General features: G+C 35.1%; 1 pseudogene; it reads right to left on the bottom strand.

Moving 5' to 3' along the window:
• Positions 1-14180: 14180 nt before the first annotated feature.
• Positions 14181-14313, bottom strand: LOC112483710 (annotated as a pseudogene).
• Between the last annotated feature and the right edge of the window lie 448 nt (positions 14314-14761).

The raw sequence follows: 14761 nt of genomic DNA, 5'->3' as shown, positions 1-14761 counted from the left end.
TCAAATAAGATAATTCAAAGCTCTATGTTAGCACATTGCCAGGTAGCTAACAGTACTCTGGTAATCATGATGGACTGTCTGCATCCATGGGACCATCTTGCCTGAGGGATTTTGCTTTCTGAGGTCACACATCAGATACATAATTCAATTGTCTATACTTAACATTTCTGTTTTAACTGGGTAGTTTTTCAAGCAGATAAATGCAATTACTTAAATTATATGAAGAATAAAAATGAAGTGATATTTATGCAAAACTAAGAGCTAACAAAAATTGTTAAAACCTTTGTTTAACCAGTTTGTTATGTTTTAAATCCTGAACTTTACAGCTTCCCTTGACAGCCATAGACAGTACCATGAATGTCTCCGTATATTGAGGACATACTATTAATTGTTGCTGTTTTACTGCCACCCTCACCTCACAAAAATATAAAACTTAGTCCTACACGCAAAGACATTTATAATGCAAAATGGCTTCAGAAATAATCTGATTCATTACTTTCATTTCACGGGTGAAGAAATTGCAACTCAGTTAGTTTATGGGATTATTAGGACAAAACCCCAAGACTCTTGAATCAAATGATTTTACCCTAACACTGTACTGCCCTAGATGGGCTATATTCTTAATAAAAATTTACTCTTTTACAAGAACTCTCTAGAAGTATAAGAAGGTACTGCACTGTAGGTTAATACCAAAATAGTCTATATTTATCTTTATTGAATCTCACAAAATTTCAGTTAATTCATTTAGTTGATCCATTTTTCCTAGTGCTCAGAATCCAAATCTCATCTATGGCAAGTTGTTATCCCCCCATGAACTCTTATTTTTCAAAAGTTTTACAATGCATTTTATATTCCACTGCCTAAGCCATGTTTCTGTGTGCATGACCATAACCCCGGGGACATTAATTGTTGAAACTTTGTCAAATTATTTTAAAACAACTCTATTTAGATCAAATTACACTATTTAGACATTAAGTACCTTGATTATTACTTGAAAGTACATGTCATTCCTTAATCTTCCTTCCTTCCTCCCTGCCAAAAATATTTATTTAGCACTTACTGTGTAAGGCAAAATTCCAGAGGCCAGAAATACAGTGGCAAACAAAACCAACAAGGACCCTGACCTCATAGAGCACAGCACCTAGCAAAGAAGGATATTAAGCAAAAAAAATATAATAAAATGTGATCAATATTACAGGTGGAGTATGAAATAGTCAAATGGATAAATTTTCAGTGAAAGATATATTTTTTTCAAACAAAATTGACTTTTAGCAGAGTACCTGAAGTAGCAGTAACTAATATGTTAATATTTTCTCCTCTTGTTTTTGATAATAGACTCCATTGTTATATTCTGTCTACTTTTTGTTGTCTTTTCATTTTTCTCTCCATCAGCACTATTTTGTATTATTGTTTACATGCACACGACCTGCTATTGTTTCTCTTCAACATCTTAGAATCACCATTGATATTTTATTACATGGTGTGCTTTTTGTAAACATAATTTATAAATTATAGTGAAGAGTAGATATTCATATCTTGAAAAATTCTAAAAGAACATCTGACACTCTGTTCCTCCTACTCTATCAAAATTATGATGTAAGTTCTTGTCTCCAAGTAAGTGAAGATGTTGATATTAATTTATGTGAGTTGATGTATGTCTTTGCTGTTGTGGGAAAAAAGATGTTATGAACTTCAACAGTGTGTCCAAGAATGTGAAATTCTTGCTTGATCTCAGAAACCACTATCTTGATTCTGCCTCTTTTCTATCTCCCACTTGGTAACCAAAAGCATTGTTTCTAATTAGGTAAACCAATCATCAGTTGGACTTCAAATCCAACCTCATCTTTGCACTTGAGATTCTTGCCTTCTAAATGTTCTCAAGGTCTCCTCCTGTGCTTGTCCATCGTGTACCCAACGGTCAGCACATCATGCCTCACCACATCTATGCCCACGTACCAGCTCCCATTATCAACCTAGTCTGTTTCTCAAGTCTGTTATATTCAGTTTCATTACATCTCCTAAAACCAAAAAGAGGCATCTCCTTTTTGCTACCTCCTTTTTCCTGCTGCACTTGTTTTATATAAGTGAGCTTTACTGTCTCTTAATTACTTTCCTCACCAGCATAAGATCTACTAAAATAACATCCAAGTGTCAAGGTTATAGTCCAGGAAGATAGAGTTTATATTTAGTTGACATTGAAAAGCACACTTTATTTTGGTCATTATTTAATCAGCCACATGATTCTAAATTCTTTTACCTTTCTTTCCTGTTGTTTCTTGGTTAGCTAAAAAATCTCCACAACAATTTTATATATAGTTATCTCTTTACATCTTGGTATTGTGTATAGGCTAGACTAAAATGTAGCTCAGGTGGGATTTGATGTTTCTTAAATATTTAGCAAAGCAAGGCTTCAAGTAAGAAGACAGTGCAGCTATTCTGATAAGAATGTTTAGATAAATAATCGTTCCGATTCCCACTTACAGCAAGGCTGGTTTATTCTTGACAGTCCTTGGTAGTCCTTTTTCCACTCCTGGTAACAGTCAACTTAAGCTAACTTAGCAAGCGACCAGATTGTCTCTTTGAGGATTATGTTATTAGTGTCATTGCTTCTTCTACTTGTACAAATGTTGCTATGTTTAGAACAGCAACCAGGCAGTGCCTAAACACAACCTACTTTAAGAAAGAGTACCATGTATATTATACTTCAAGGTCTGAATTTTCTTCATGAGTTTTTTGAACAAAATAACTTTACTTTTGCCTTTAAATTTGCAAGTCAACAGATAAATAACTGCCTAAGAAGACCTGTCCCAGAAAAGGCTTTGTGTGTAAATTCAGGAGTTTCACCAAGAAGGGCATCCTTTCCCTGCACTTGAGTCATAGGATGGATATAAGCTCTGCTGAATTTCAGTCGGACTTGTCCTTCTGACCAACTGGCACTACGACCCAATAGCAGTAACACTCTACTTGAATCCACACTGTATTATCTTCAGTCTTTCAGCTGCCTTCTTCTACAAAACTCAGTGTCTTCTGCCACTTGACTTTTATCTGATAAGATGATAGTCTATTGAAAAGAACTGTGTGGCTGAATGAATTTTTTATCTTCTAGGCAAAGAGATTTTTTAGTAGTGAAAAGCAGATGATTATGCACTAATTGGTAATTTGGGCAACCCTATTAAGTTGAGAAAATTATAAAATTTGAAATGTATCTTGAAATATCTGCTCAAGTGTATGATACTTACTCTTATTTCTCTATTTATAGTTATTATAAAAGTATTACAAAGATTTTGGGGTATTCTAAAATGAATAAATAATTGATTCTTGACAAACTGTTGTGGTTTTTTTCTCTAAGACAGAGTATACTAAGATGATTGAGATAAGAGATTTCCTTTACAACACATGTGCCTCGTTGCAAGTCAGTAGTGCTCTTGATTTCATGGTTGACAAATTGTGCAATCTGAGGTTGGTGAAATAACTTTCCTATTCTTTATTTTATTTTCCTGTAAAATGAACCAAATAATCCCCGCATCTCTGAGAAAGTATGTAAAATAACCACAGTATTGCATTTTTTACAAGCACATTGAAAAATTTTGCCAAAAAGATTTCTCTCACTCAAAATGGACAGTAACATAATAATTGTAGAATACTTGAATAGCTATTTAATTCTTTAGTGTGGTGGATTTTGTTACAAGCATGCAAATCAAACAAGGTTTTAAAAGAAAATTCTACTTCTAATAATAATGATTCTATTTAAAGTTCACCATTACTAATATGTTGAGATATTGTGTATATGTGATCCGGAATCCCTCAGCCAAAGGCTGGGAAATATTATTAGTGATTAAGTGAAAATGAATCTCACCTTGGGAATGAAAGAAATAAATGTGTTTGAAAATAACTTCAACATTTGTGCATGAGTTTGGAGCAGGACTGCCTTAATGTCGTGATCCTTTAAAAAGGTTTTAAATGAAGTAAATAACTAATATGTCCTTCAGAAAAACCTCAGATTACTCCCTGAGTGTGCAAGATGATTCGAATCCCACTTGAGGACTTTTTGTTCAATACTCTCAGCATCTGACTGGGACTGAGCTGAGTGGAATGAGGTAAGGTCAAATGGGAAAGCTTTGTGTTTTCAGACAGTTCTTATGCTTCTAACAAAGTTAATTAGGAAGCAAAACCTTTAGCAGTTGGCAATGTGCATTGTTGGTTACTAGGGCATGGTGACAAATAGCCCTGAAAGGTCTTCACTTTCTTTTGTAAACAGAAAGGTAAGGAATTTGCACAAAAATTCACTGGTGAAGATCTGCTTTTCATCAGGGTCTACCCACACAGTAAACAACAGAAATAACTTGTTTTAATAAAGCATGGTGTTGAAACATTTATCAGCAAGTCCTTTTTACTGGTTTCAAACGGTATATTTGGATAAGAGAAACCCTTGCCCAAAAGAACACAATCTGAAATTTAGTTATAACATTTTCTTCATCTTAGGTCAAGAAGCTTAAGGGAAAAGTTTGATTTTTATGTAATCATAAATTTATCTCTTGTTAAGCTGAGATATCATGACAAAGTATTTACTGATTATTGAGAGGTAGATGTAGTTGAGGGAGAGAAGACGACTGCAAAATATTGGATATGGAATGGTTTAATGAAGTCTACTGTTGTAAGTGATTGCTTCCTTCCTCTTCCTCTGGATAGAACGTACTGGGTTCCATGAGACAAACCTTTCCAAATGAAAAAATGTATTGCAATGATGAAAAATATAACAAGATCCAGACTGATCTGATAGAAAGAGAAGGTAACACTGGGAGGCAGATCTGAGCCTGGTCCAGGGAAAGTGAAAAAGCATTTGAGATGCAAAGCTTAAGGAAGTGGGATTGAGCAGTGCAAGTAGACAAATTCAAAATGAAAGAGAAAGAGAGGAAGGGAGAACATTAGCATGATAGTTTGGGGATTGGTTCTGAAAACTTGCAAGAATTACAGAGAAACAAATACAATTATTTTTTAATCCTATAGGATTTGTCAAAGTCTCATTTTCTCTCCTCCAAGTAAGGAGCAGAACCTTCTAGGAAGGCTGCGCAGTGCTGTTCAGTGGAATGCTCTGAGAAAATGGAAAATGATCTGTGCTGCCTAAGACAGTGACCATTAGTATGCGATTAACAAACACTTGAAATTTGGCTAGTGTGACTAAGTAACTGAATTTTAAACTTAATTTAATTTAAATTGATTTTAATAGCCGCATTGTGGTTAGTGGCTATTGTATTGGGCAAAGCAGCTAGGCTTTACCATTTTGGACTTTTATATGTCATAAGAAAGTGAAGGGTTTTGTCAAAGGTCAGAAAATATAATTCTGAGATAATTTGAGGGCTCTGCTAAAAAAGGACAACTTTCTGCCTTAAATCTGTTACTCTACTAAGCCCCTCAAATTGCACTAATGTAAATATTATCTAATTGTAAGTATTTAATACCTCTTTACTCTCTTTGTTTACTCAGGGTCCATAGTGGATCAAACCCATCCTTATTTTGACTGGCTGGATGAGCCAAAGGAAAAGAAAGAGGGATGCATCATCTGAGGATTAAAGAGCATGCGTTTAAACTGAATTAGGTGGAATCTTGTAGTTTTTATCTATTTTGGCCTTTGACTGCTGAATTGCCACTAAAAAAACAATTTGTTGAATATAAAAAAAAAATACAGCTTTTTGCTATACGACCATTAGAAATTTGTTATAATATGTTATTTGGTTGCCTTCCATTGTAGATTTTTGTTGTTTGTTGTTGTTGTTGATGTTATTGGATTGCCTTCTCTTTGGTTCCTGGACAATTCACAAAGTGAAGTGTTTCTGCAAAAATATATTCACAAATTTATGTGCCTATATAAAGCAAAATGTTAGTAAAAGGACAATATACATACAGAGACAACAGAGGAACAAGAGAAAAACATGTGCACTAAAACCTTCATATAAATATTGAATAACATCAAGGGATTAAGTATCTCATTGGCAAAAGTTTGTCTGATGAGACTTACAGAATTAAATCGCCCTCCAGTGTGGAACATATGCTGAGTTAGGAGGAGAGAATTATTTTTGGTAGATACTTAGATACTCAAAAGAGCTTTTATACCATCAGTATAGTTTACTCTACCTTGATAAGATCAACCAACCAACTACATCCACTCGTCCATCTTTTCTGTTTCAGCAACAATGAGTATGAAAGATTGAAGTATTATAGCAGAGGATCAGTGAGGGAAAACCTAGTTTCCATTTTGATAAAATGCCTAATTAATAATTTTATTCCATATTCTGTAGCCCCAAACACTTATACAATCTCAATTCCTTTAACAATGAATTTATAATTTGCAACTGTAATTTTTATCATTAATTTATAAAACAAAATTATACTGGAAACAAGAAAAGTCATGCTAACTTTGCTTCATTGTCCCTGGTACAATTTCATCCTCATTAATCCCTATTTGGAGCCCTTGTCATACTTTTTATATTTTCTTCTTCTTGCTGTACGAAAGCACATATTATGTGTACCTTATTCTGGGTGGTATCTCCAGTACCCAGACCATGACTGGAAAATAATTGTTGCTAAATAGATATTTATTAAATGTTGTTTTTAAGAGCATAAATATATTCCTGGTTTTTTTTGCAATCTTCTTTTGGAATTATGTTGTTTTGTACTGTGATTGACTCATGTCTGCTCACAAATGTTATCTACACCTAGCTTTAATATTTCATATAAATTCCAAATAAAGCATTATTAAACATTTTATATAATCAACTTGGAAGAATATCAAGGATTCTGGAGTGGCATCTTAGACTACTTCTTTGCAACAAGTTTTCGCAAAATATGACATTTAACATTGTTTGTGGCATGATTGTGTCCCCTATTATCTGCGTCTCTGGTATTCTTTGCCTCTTCTTAATTTCCATAGAACTTTTAGGGTCCAAAGAAAAGAATCAAGCTGAACTTGCTATATTAACTAACTAATCAATCAACTAACCAATAGGCCTTGAATTCTTTATATGTGCAAGTGACTAGTCGAAGTGATAGTCGAAGTGATTTGACATTGGTGTGCTTGCCTTTGAATCAAAGGTCATGTTACTGAAGTGTAAATCCTTGTGCCTCCCTTTTCAACAACCTGCTTGGTATAAAAACAAATATTAGATCCATATTCTATAGCGAGTAGAAATTTTCTCCACTTTTTAATGGCTTCCCAAATATCTGGAGAATTTTATAGTATTAGCGAATATCATGAAAAAGAATAGGAATTTTTTTTTAAAAAGTGAGAAAAAGAAACTTTTACTGCTTCCAAAGCAGTGATAAATAGACCATCTTTGTGCTCTGGCACCAGAAAATGTAAAATTTATTTTAAAGTACCAGATATATATCTCTCTTTTTAAATATCTATCGGAAATAATGTGTGTATTATATATGAAAATGCAGCCAGGAAACAGAACCGACTTTTTAAGCATAGTGTCCTTATTTGCCTCAAAGCTATTATTCTTGTCAACAAGAAAAAAAAAATTACTAACTCAGGTAAGTATAATGAGTCAGGCATTTTCCTACAGTAAGGAGTGTAAGTAGATCACATCTTGAAAACCTGTCTGCTCCCATTCGGAAAAGCACTGCCTTGAATTATACATTTTTATTTGAAAGTCTACAGACATTGCAGTGAGAAAGGGAAAACTTAAGTTCTGATGGAACCCATGTCCAGTCTCAGCCATGATAGAATTTGTGTCTCTGGGAATACCTAAGCCCCACTGATAACTTGTCTAGGCATTTAGCATTAAACTCAGAATCAAGGGACAAGAACTGTTATTTCCTCTGACTAGTTCCAACTCCCTCCTTTTCAATACCAGTTTACTACTTATAAAAGATATAGAAACACAGGAATCAGAGATGGAAAATTTCTATGAAACTATACCTTTCTCTTCTAAATGCAAATGAAATCTCCTATTTATCTCAAAACTCTGTGTGTGTGTGTGTGTGTGATGGGGGTGGGGGCGGGCAGTTTAAAAAATTATGAAATAGAGTAGAGATTCACCCAAAAACATTTTAGAAAAACCCAAATTTATGGAATCTCCTTTCTCCCCACCTTGATCTTCAGGCAACTTTTCTCCAGTAAATGTCATTCCATTTCTGCCAAACTCATCTCCTTTCAGTTCTTTTACACCTCTGGACTTTTCCATTTGCTGTTGCTTCAGCCTGGTGCACTCTTTACTAGCCTAAGTTCTAGTTATCTTCAGGTCTCAATTTAAATATCTTCTCCCCTACAGGGGTTGTTTGTCCTTTGAATTAATTTATGGGTGTGTGTTTTCCTCTAAGAGATATTTGTAAGAGTTGGAATTTTGACTTTAGACAAAAGATAAATTAATTTCATTTATGACTAAACCCAAAAATTAGCTTTTAATTTATCATTGATTTACAAAAATCTCTCTGCTCCTGAATGATATTTAAGATATTATAATATTTTTATTTTTTAATAATGGCTTTTTTTTAATCTCTATATTAAATATTTTTTCTTAATGTGATGATTTCTACTCTTAGCTTCCCCAAAGTTTTTACAATTATAGCTTGGTAGCTATATAAGATATCATTTAACTCTATCATTTTTTCTTTTTTCCACATTTCTGTTATAAATATGATGTATATGCTTAAAAGCATATGAAAAATGCAGATAAAATTTAACTCATTATAGAATAAATGTCTGTGTAACCACCAGCTACTTTTTGAAGTAAACATTATCTTCACTTTTTTGTTATAATTGCTTTTCTTTTTTTTATTATTTATGTATACTTGAAGAGTATAATTTAGTCTTGCTTAGCTTTGAAATTGATTTATGTAGGTCAATACTGAATATATTTTTTGTAGCTTGCTTCTTTCATTCAATATTATGTTGTGAGACAACATTTTTGCATAAAGTTGTAGATTATCTTCAAACTTTATCCACTCTACTATTAATGAATAAAATTTGAGTTGCTTCCAGAAGCATGTTTGTGTGTGTGTGTGTGTACACATTTATCTTGGTGTACATGTACATGAGTTCCTCATGGATATGTGTACTTTTGTTGGATCACTGAATATTGATATCTTCATTTATACTAGGTAATGGCAAACTATTTTGCAAAATAGTTGTTCCAATGTAAACTTCTACCAGAAATATATGAGTTTTCATCGCTTTGTATTTTTGCCAATGTTTGAAATTATTAGATTTTTACATTTTGCCCATCTAGTGAGTAAAAAACATGCTTTCGTTTTGTATATCCTTGATTAGAAAGTGTTTTTATGCCTTTTTATCTGATTATTTGTCATTTAGATATCTTCTTTTAACTGTTCATTTTTCCTTTGGGTTATATATGTATTTTTTAGTGATTTGTATGGGATATTAACATTACGATGTGCTGGGAGTGGGAAAGGGTTCTGTGCCATGCGGTCATTCAGAGATTCCTTCCAACCAGTAGCTCCATCATGTCCTAAGACCTTGGAGTCCTCTGCCATATCCTCTGCATTTAGCCGAAGATGAGACATATGTAGGAGGAGGAGGATCATGTGGGAAGCTTTGTAGGAGTCAGTTCTGGAATTGGTGTATATCACTCATTTCTGCTTACATTCCAAAGGCCAGATGCCAGTTATGTGGTCATTAGGAAATACAAATGAGGCTAGGAAATGTGCTTTTAGAGTAACCATAATGAAAAGAATTCTGGATTTGGTGAACCCAAAGCACTGTCTCTTTCCATACGACCATCATGACTATATTTCATAGTCATGATGACATTCTCCTATATTATTTTCTAAAAGCTAAGGTTTATTTTTTTTTCATTTTACATTTAAGTATTTAACCAATTTCAAGTGATTTTGTATGTAATATAAAGTAGCCATCCAATTTAATTTTCTAAAAAATAATTTGGATGCCTATTTGTTCAAGCATCATCTTGAAAGATCTATCCTTCCCCCTGATCTAAAGTGGCATCTGTATTAATTCAAAAGTAAACACATGTGTGGGTCGATTTGGGGCTCTCTATTCTGTTTTGTTACTCTATATGTCTTTCGCAGGGTCAGTATCACACACATTGCATTGTATTCATATACAATTTATAGACAACTCTTTGTTTAAAAGAGAAGCTGAGGGATAAATCTCTGTCTATAATTGCCTCATTCAGGCCTTGAACACATATTTAACTATTGTCTATCTCATATCTTATAATGGAGAGAATAATAGTCTAGAAAAAATGGTTCATGAGTTAGTTGTAATTTATAAAAGGTATTATTTTATATTAAATAAAATTCACATTCTTCGGGCCCATGGAGTACTTTTATTTTGTTGACAATTTAGGTTTTTTTCTTCTGACTACTAAAGCAACTTTAACAGACAATTTGGTACATCTGACTTATGATAATCATCTCTTAGCCTCTTTCTGCTACATTAATGATTGTGTCTTTTGGAAAAAAAATTTAACATGAGACATCCTCCATTACAAGAACTTTTGGTTTGTTTATTTCCCTACCCATTTTATATCTTTTATTTTTAACCCATGTTAATTTCTGGAAGTCTTAATTTCTCTTAAGACTTTGAATAGTGTTACTTTATTTAGAATGATCCTCAGCCCTTTTTACTGAAAGCCCCATTGCATTGTTTTCTCAGTTGGTTTCCTTTTTCTAGTTAATTAAAAAAAATGGTTCTTTTTGTTTTCATATATTTGAAGAGTCCCCTATGAGTCCACAGAATCTATTTCTTGGTACTTACATTTTTTCCTTTTCAATGAAACTGTAACTTATTTTGTCTTTTTGCTGTTCCAACTCTCTTCTACACTCATGCATTTTTATTGCTTCCTCCCCCACACCAGTGGTCCCTCCACCTGTTCCCTCATGAGCCATGAGTGGCTCACAAAGCTGTTTCAGGTGGCCCATAAGCTGCCTGTCAGTAATGCTTGTGCCTTATAGACAAAGTGGTTACCAACGAGACTTCTCATGCTTCCTAGCCACGGTCAGAGCTGACGCCCACCTGCTCCACAGTTTCTTCCTCTGCCATGGAAATAAACTTTCTTTCAACTTTATGACTCATAACGTTATTATTGGGGCATATTAAAGTAATTTGAATAATAAAAAGAATGGCCTAATAGTCACATCATACCAACAGGAAGTTCACATTTCCGTAAGACTTGTGAACTGAACATGAATTTTACACAGTCAAAAACTCAAGTATACCAAAAATAAGATAATGAATTTATCTGTCTATAACTAAACTCATCTGAGATGGAAAAAAACAATCTTGGTTTAGTATAGAAAATTTAATCTTGCCATTTCTAGAAAATTCAGTAATTTCTAGTCTAACACTTAATCCTTTAGTGAGGAGTGGATGGTAATTAATTAGCCAAACCAAGATTTTCCCCTCTGTATTTCTTTCTTCCTCCAGGGTTGGAGTGGGTGTATATCACATATTAAATACACAGAGGGTGGTGTGGGGAGGTTGACATGTGCCCCTGGTCACCTCCTGGTCTTGTTGGCCTGTTCCTGATGTAATCATCCAGTCAAGCCTGGGCAATGTGGCATGACTCTGCTGGTGTGAGTAGTTCCTCCATGGCTCCCAGTGGTGACTCCTCTCACTCTCTTCTCTTCTGACTCTGCACGATCCTCATACTAAGTTAGAAGCCTCTTCCGGCCTATTTCTGGTCTGTCAGCCCCTCTAGCCACTTTAATGCATGCATGGGTAGGGGTGGGAAGTGAGAGGGCAGGGCTGCAGGCTTTCCTCATAGCACTGTGGAATATTTAGGATTCTGTGAGGCTTTTTGGAGGTCTGTCTTTGCAGAAACCTTTCAGTCATGGCTTCTTTACTGCTTAGGGACCATGTCGGATGCAGAGGTTCCCTGGCTTGTAGTCTTCTAGCCTATGCTCTAGGAAGCAGCCAGGAAATGGTCTGTTTGGCTCTGGGACCCCACAGACTTCCCAGAAGCTTCTATTATTATACTGATCCTGGGCTCCAGCTCAGGGTACTAGTGCTGCTGTTCTCTTTCCTGTCTTTCACAAGGTGAAAAAAACCTCTTCTCCTTTTGGGTAGATGGCAGTATATCACCCTGCATTCATCCGTACCTTATGGTATAAATTAAATATTCTATATCCCCTGGGATTTGGCCCTTGATAATGAATTCAACCTCTTAAATTGCAAAAGTTTTATTTAATTTCATTGTCTGACTCTTGGAACTGCATGGCTTTTAAGACTGTTGTTTCTGCTGTGGATTTACAAAATTGACTAAAGAACTAAAAAACCAAGAGCGTAATGTTTAATTCTCTCTCTGTAGTAACTTCCCTAAGGAAAGTGCCTATTGAAAGACCTTACTGCCACTTGAATGAGAGGGGGTTATAAGGCATAGAACCACTTCCACATTTTTAACATTAAAATATTACCCCTGTAAATTCATCTTTCTTTTAATAAAATATGTGATAATCACCCTAGAAAGCCCTCCTCACCACCCATTGTTCTCTCTGGTGGTGCATCATATTGGAAAAGCCTGTGACTGATAAGCACATGAAAAGATCAAACAATTGTAATGAACCCCTAGAAATTATGACATACTAAATATTTAGAAATACATCATTTCATTTGTAGTTTTGATTATCACTACATAGGTATTTGAATGGGGGAATATGGTGAAGTAGCTTTGAAGCTAGAAAGGGTTTTGAATCCTGGATCTGGCACATATTAGCTGTTCTAAGTCCTCAGGGATTTGGCCCATGGGGCGTGTACCTGTTCTACTAGCTCTGCTGTGGGCAGTGACCTTGGGTAACTTAAACCCTCTGAGCCCTTATTTCCTCATTCGTAAAATTGAAGTAACATCTTTTCAATGCTATTCTATTGCCAACTATTTAAAAAGAATATAATGCAAAAAAAGAAAAGAAAAGAAAAAGAGAGAGAGAGAGATTTCATGGTCAAATAAAATTAGAAAGCACTAGAAAAAACACAATTAAATAAATATCTTCACTATGGTACCTCTAAGTTCTTGTGTTCAGGTAAGTTGTCTTATGATTATCCTGGAAGGGGATATAAAACAAGAGTGGTTCTTACTTGCAGTCAAAAGAAGCTCATTTTGATTGATATAAGCAGAAAAGAAATTTATTAGAAGGATTATGGGTAGTTCATTGAAATGGCAGGTTTGGAGAAAGGGCAGGAATAAAGAAGATTGGAGCAGGGCACTAGAATCACTTTCATTAACTAAGCCACTATGGTGAGCACATGCTAACCCTGTCACTGAGTCCTGGCTATACCTGCTCCAGTAACTCTGCTGTGGGTACTGACACTGGATGCTGCTACTGCCCTTGGGAATTCTATGACACCACTTCTGGGGTTATTTCTTACGCCCAGCATTAATTATACACAGCCCTTGTTCTTTGTCTTATTTGCTTCCAATTCAAAACACAGAGGTCTGTGGTATGCTGAAGATATCCTTGTTCTAATTTCTGGAATCTGTGACTGAATACATTATCTTACCTGGTAAAAGAGACTTTGCAGACATGATTAAATTAAGGATTAAGATGGGGAAGATTATCTTGAATTTTCTGGGTGGGCCCAATGTAATCACAAATATATAATTGTTATAAAAATGATGTGTGGGGATCAGTCAGTAGCAAGAGATGTGATGACAGAAACACGAGTTTGAAGTGATATGACTTAGAAGCCATTAGCCAAGAATTGCAGATGGCCTCTAGGAGCCAGAAAAGGCAAGGAAACAGACTCTCCCCTCAGAGTATCCAGAAGAAACTAGTACTGCTAACACCTAGACTTTAGCTCAATCAAATCCATTTTTTACTTCTGATCTCCAAAATGGTAAGAAAATAAATTTGATTTGTTTTAAAACACTAAGTTTGAGGCAATTTGTTATAGTAGTAATGAAAAATTAATACAGGATCCTTAAATCTGATAGGCAATCCAGGCTATGCGTCCAAGTAGAGGCTGCTGTGGTGTATATTAAGGAATTGGGAAATAGGAGAGCAAAATGAGTAAGATATGAAATTCTAGAGCCAGGATATTATGCATTGGAATCCCAGGTTGTACTCAATAGGTGAGTGTTTGGGGGCATGTTTCTTTTTTAATTTTTTTTTTTTAATTTTTAGACGAGGCAACCCTTGGTTGACCTCACAGATTGCAAGGAACTTGTCAGCTTACAATCTCTTATTTCTTTTATTTTTTATGCCTACAGCACCTGGTCTTCCTAGGTGGTCTCCCATCTAAGTACTAACCAGGCCCAACCTTGCTTAACTTCCAAGATCAAACGGGATCAGATGGCATCAGATCGGATTGTTCAGGATAGCATGGTTGTAGATGGGGGCGGGGGGCATGTTTCTTAATCGGCAAAGTCTTTGCTACTCAGAGTGTGGTCTATGGATTAGCATCCATCTGCATCACCTGGAGCTTGTTAGAAATGCAAAATGGTGGTCCTTGTCTCTGGTCTTATATTTTGAAAGGATTTCTCATTATTCATAAGTACATTACACTTTGAGAAGCACTGCACTAAGCCACAGTTCCTTCATTTATAAAATAGGGGTAATAATGATAAAGACTACTGGTGAGTATGAAATCATATGATGCGTGTCAGGCACATAGTAAGTACTCAAGAAATGTTTGATTGTTATTGTGATTGTGATTGAGGTTGAAGACAGTAAAGAGGAAAGAATATGTTTGGTAAGGCTCTTCCCTAGAAAGAGGGTAGGGATGAGCTCAGGTGTAGCTGGAGGGATAGTTCTTGGGAGAAGCAGGACTGGCTTCTCCATA

The sequence above is a fragment of the Pteropus alecto genome, unplaced genomic scaffold (assembly GCF_000325575.1).
Source record: "Pteropus alecto unplaced genomic scaffold, ASM32557v1 scaffold164, whole genome shotgun sequence".
NCBI lineage: Eukaryota > Metazoa > Chordata > Mammalia > Chiroptera > Pteropodidae > Pteropus > Pteropus alecto.
This window is presented reverse-complemented; position numbering and strand designations above follow the sequence as displayed.